Source organism: Lactuca serriola, chromosome 9 (genome assembly GCF_051521515.1).
Source record: "Lactuca serriola cultivar US96UC23 chromosome 9, Lser_US96UC23_V15, whole genome shotgun sequence".
Taxonomy (NCBI): domain Eukaryota; kingdom Viridiplantae; phylum Streptophyta; class Magnoliopsida; order Asterales; family Asteraceae; genus Lactuca; species Lactuca serriola.
In genome coordinates, this window is record NC_136416.1 from 42,156,826 (window position 1) to 42,162,617 (window position 5,792).

The following is a 5,792-nucleotide window of genomic DNA, read 5'->3' on the forward strand; positions in this document are numbered from 1 at the left end:
ATAATTAAATAAAAATGTTACAAAATAAGACTAACTATAAGATTTTTTTCATGATTTCCTATCTAACCTCAAAACCATATCAAGCTCTAGGGATGTCAACGGGGGCAAACGGGACGATGATTGCATTCCTCGCCCCTGCCTCCAAAATTTTCCCGTTCCCCCGCCCCAGCCTCCGAAATCTCCATCCTTTCCGCCCCTGCCCCCGAATTCCCTTTCTGACCCCCGCCCCCGATTGATTTTGAGCTACCTTATTTGGGCTAAAAGAAGTTTTTGTTTAGGCTAAAAGAAACTATTATTTGGGTAACAAATAGATATTTATAACATAATTTTACATGTTACAAACAACTTAAAAACATGTTTTTTGTACGTAAAAATCATTTTATTGTTTATTATATTTATATAATTAATATATGTCAATTTATATAATTTATTAACGGGGCCCCCACGGGGGTTTCGGGAGGGGACTACCAGTCCCCGCCCACGCCCCCGAAATTAAAACGGAGATTAACCTTGCCCCCGCCCCCGCCCCCGCCCCCGCCCCCGACTTTTTTCAACAAATGCCCCCATACTGGACGGGGCCCCCACAGGATCGGGGTCCCACGGGACTTTTTGACATCCCTATCAAGCTCACCTACTAATCCAGAGGACAAATATTTGCACACAATTTGTTTCAACCGGATCTTGGGGGTGAAAGATTGGAAGGAGGTTTGTTTGGATTCATTTTTGAAATACAAGGACAAATATTTGCACACAATTTGTTTCAACCGGATCTTGGGGGTGAAAGATTGGAAGGAGGTTTGTTTGGATTCATTTTTGAAATACAAAGGTTTGAGTTTTTGTATAACTTTAATGTAGTGGTGGTGTGAAATGTGTGATACAAAGTATGGTATTTATAGTTGTTTGTTTAAAAGAAATGTCAAAATTCAAAAAATAGCAATTTGAAAAGGGTCACACATAACGGTAAATAAAAAATAAAAACAAATAATAATAAAAAAAAAATTAAAATTAAAACTTGTGTTCTTAAGGTGAAAGATCGAACACTTGTGCTTCAATTTCGCAACAACCAGATTTAAATATTAGTTTCGACATATGGAAAAATCAGCCAACCAATTACAAAATCATTCTAGGCATAGTCTGAGGCTTAGGTCCATTTATGCACCACGACTCAAAAAAAAATGAACCTTAAAAGTATATAATCAAGTTTGTTATGTAAAAAGAATTAAATTAAACAACCACATAATGTACCAAAATCACATGCCTTGCATGCAGCCGAAATAGCACTCCAGATTTCATGATCTCGTTCACAACTGATAAAACAGAAACAAAATGGTTTGTTGGTTTAATGTTTTTTTTATACCTTAGTTCAAATTTAAGAAGTTGCACGTTACTAGTTCACAACTGATAAAACTGAAACAACGGCCATGATTTGGGAACTAAAATTCTCACTTGCATATAGTCTCGAGATCTTCCTTCATGCGATGAACCTCATCAACAGATGCAGCTTGGTTGTGCTTGATCCACTTGGCCGTGTCAGCAATGGCATCCTCCATTTTCCTCAACTTCCTACTTTTCTTCATACTTTTTATCTTATTCTTCATGTTGTATATGCAATCCTCCAATGCATTAAACGCATCTGCTTTCTTCTTGTATTCTTGATCCTCCTGTTTATACTTGTCAGCATCTTCTATCATTTTCTCAATCTCTTCCTTGGAGAGTCTTCCATTTTCATTGGTAATCGTTAGTTTCTCCGTCTTACCAGTTGATATTATCTCCGATGTGACTGTGAGGATACCATTCGCATCTATTTCAAAGGTGTCCATAAAGCTTATAACTCCTTTTGGAGCCGGTGGTATTTCAGAAATCATGAACGTCCCCAACAAATGGTTATCTGTAGATCTGGTTCGCCCACCTTGATACACCTTGATAGTTGTCAAAAGTTGATTGTCCTCACTTGTACAAAAAGTTTTAGATTTCTTGGTAGGCATTGGAGTGTTCCGAGGGATCACAACATCAAATATGTCTCCTAATACATCTACACCAAGGGACAAAGGAGTGACATCCAATAACAACAAATCTCGACAACTCTTGTGATTGTTACCACTTAACTTTGAAGCCATAACAGCTGCACCATATGCAACTGCCTCATCAGGGTTCAAGCTCTTGCATAGCTCCTTCCTTTCAAAAAATTCCTGCAACATACTCTGGACTTTTGGTATTCGGGTTGACCCACCAACAAGAATCACCTAATTTACACACGATTTCTCCATCTTTGCATCACGTAAACATTCCTCCACAATCTCAATACATTTACTAAAGAAACTCATGTTGAGCTCTTCAAATTTAGCTCGACTGAATTTCATGGAGAAATCAATGGCCTCATGCAAGCCATCTAGTTCAATTGAAGTCTGAGTACTACATGAGAGAATCCTTTTTGCTTTCTCACAAGCAAATCTCAACCTCCCCAATGCTCTTTTGTTCCCTGTTAAGTCCTTATTCCATCTCCTCTTGAATTCCCGACCACAATGATCCACCATGCGGTTATCAAAATCCTCACCTCCCAAATGAGTGTCACCTGCAACAGCTTTCACCTCAATCGTACCCCCTTCAGCAATGGTCAAAATAGATACATCAAAAGTGCCACCACCCAGATCAAAGATGAGCACATTGATCTTGCCATTAATGTCAGTCTTATTGTCCAGACCATAAGCAATTGCAGCTGCTGTAGGTTCATTGATGATGCGGACGACATTAAGTCCTGCAATAGCTCCAGCATCCTTTGTTGCTTGACGTTGTGAATCGTTGAAGTAAGCTGGAACTGTTATCACAGCATCTTTCACAGGTTTTCCAAGGTATGTCTCAGCAGTTTCTTTCATCTTCCCTAGAATCATCGATGAAATTTCTTCAGCCAAAAATTCCTTCTCTTCACCTTTGAAGGAGACAACAATCTTTGGTGTGTCGACAGGCCCTTGTATGACCCTAAAAGGCCACAACTTGATGTCATCCTGCACTTTGGAATCACTGAATCTCCTTCCAATCAGCCTCTTTGCATCTGTACATCGATCCACAGTTAATTAGGTGATTATAGCCAAGTGAAAATTTTGAAAACCAATTATATTATTTCTTGGTTGATATTTAAAGGAACAAAGTAATATATATGCAGTAGAATACGCAAACAAACATTAATTGAAGTAGATCCGAACGGAATGAAAGCTAAACCTTGTTCATGAAATATTGGCCGGTTTCTTGCTATTCCTTAATTAATAAGAATAACATTATTCAATAAAAACTAGAAAAAAAAAGTTTACCAAATATAGTGTTAGCAGGGTTCATGGCGGCTTTGTTCATGGCGCCATCGCCGATGAGGCGTTCGGCATCAACGAAAGCAACATAAGAAGGTGTGATTCTGTTGCCTTGATCATTGGGAATGATTTGGATGCGATCATGCTTCCAAACGGCGACACATGAGTAGGTTGTTCCGAGGTCGATGCCGATTGCCGGTGTGTTGTTTCCTCTGTCGTCCATTACAGTCAAAATTCAAAATATAGTAATCTGTGTGCTTTCACTTTTCACCCAAACTTATATAAGATAATAACAGTGGTCAACCTAATTAACTTATCTATTTTACAGGAAATTGATATTTTATAAATTTGTAGTATATTGTGTTTAAGAGCTACTTACACCATGTCAAACTCTATGTACAACCCGAAAATGCTAAAGCCAACTAACTTTATTCCGATATCAATTTTATCTTAGGTATCGATTTGGTACGGGGAATAGAACTTGACTGAATATAACAAAACATTTTTAATCCGTATATATGTTATGGATGGATGAAAAATCTATGAGAGGAACAAACTCACAAAGACCAAGTCCGTTTGATTTTACAACTTTTAGTTCCATAAAAATAAAGTGGATTTGAGTGGAACAAAACTAAAAGCCACAAACAAACCATTAAACAAATCCACTTGTTAGGTCCATGGCTAATAGAAGTGTGGTGTGGGGAAAAATTAATCATCTAAAATTATACCTCAAACCACTTCAATATTGACCTTACACTTTGTTTCCCAGTTTTAATAAAAAAGAAAAATATGGAGAAAAAAGAAGAGAGTAATTGCTTTCGCATTTCCAAGTTTGAAGGAAATGGAAGGAATAAAAATTGTGTTTCCGAGATTACAGGAATATAAAGGGAAAAAAAACAACTTTACAATTTTACATATAATCTATATTCACACCTGACGACACACAGTTTATATGACTGAGTCCAATCCAATGTCATTGGCTGCTGTGACAACTAGAAAAAAAAAAAAAATTAGGGTCAAACCAAGTCTAAGGGGTCTTGTGTACAAGTGTATCCACAATGTAAGATGTAACCTTATTGCAACAAAAAAAAACATTTGAAAGCCATGTGGAGATTGATTTTATAAGCTATCATATATATATATATATATATATATATATATATATATATATATATATATATATATATAAAAGCCTTGAGGAACCATGTTGTAATTAGCCTTGACAAGTCAACAAGAAAGCACACATTAAACAATTCCTTAGGATTTATAGCATAATACCCCGCTAAGGCCGAAAACTCTTCCATGGGGCATTCAAAACCGAAAACAAACCCAAAACAAAGTACCTAAGACCGAAATCACCTTAATGGATCAATGTTTGGTCGAAAACTACCTTAATGAATCAATGTTTGGCCGAAAACTACCTTAATAGATCAATATTTGGTAGAAATCAACATGTGGGATCATGCACCATGGGATTTCGGTCACCACCTTCTTTATGACCGCAAACTAAAGTGAATTCCCCAAGAATGCTTCCAGTAGATAAGGTTAACTTTAGGATGTGATATCCATTTCTATTTTCCCATGCAATTCACAGTTTTCTACGTATTATCCAGCATATACCCAGGAAGCAACCAACAGTTCTCAAGGTAAACTTCACGTCAACCTTACTCCTCTTATTTGAACGAGATCATCCTCAGTAAACCTCACCATTCCTTCATCTTGTCCTCTAATTAATTCATACTCTCTCAAGAATCCCTCCCTCACTACTAGAAAAAGATCTGTTTACGACGCGCAAACCTCAACACTTAGGTGTTGTAAGTTTTTACTGAGGTAAAATGTCTGCAATCTGCGGACCATATGTGTAGACCTCTGCAGTAGAAGAGGTGGACCAAAAGTCTGCAGTCTGAAAAAAAGACTGTTTGTTTTTTTAACATCTGCGGGCTACTAAAATCAACTGATTTTTTTTAAACTTCAAAGTGATTTTTTAATATTTTTATGATTTTGTTATAAATAATTAACGAATCCAGATCAACTTTTATGTATTATTGCATAAAAAAAATAAAAATAAAAATGGTATTAACGTATATATATGATAAAAACCAACAACTTTGGTTGCAAAGTTATAACTAAACATTATAATTAGTGGTCAAAGAATTTGATACATAAATAGATGGAAATAAACTTTGATTTTTTTTCAATTAAATCCATTAAAAACGTACCATAAATATTTTCTTGAGAAATTGACGATACTGTATTAAATAATGTTTTACAAAATTTGGCAAAAAAATATAAGAATATATTATGATTTTTTTTATATTTATATAAACAACTTCAACGACTATTACTGTAATAAATCTTTATTTATAAATTTGTCAAAAATATCATGTTTGTATTGTCGAACGTTTTTTTTAAAGTTTTGTAATTTTTTTTTCAAAATGTTTATCATTAATAAAGTTGGAAAAAAATATAAATTAAAAAAAACTTGAAAAAATA

The 5,792-nt window shown here is 35.5% G+C and overlaps 1 pseudogene; it reads right to left on the reverse strand.

Moving 5' to 3' along the window:
• Positions 1-1,278: 1,278 nt before the first annotated feature.
• LOC145073882 (heat shock cognate 70 kDa protein-like) lies at positions 1,279-3,522 on the reverse strand (annotated as a pseudogene).
• Positions 3,523-5,792: the final 2,270 nt, after the last annotated feature.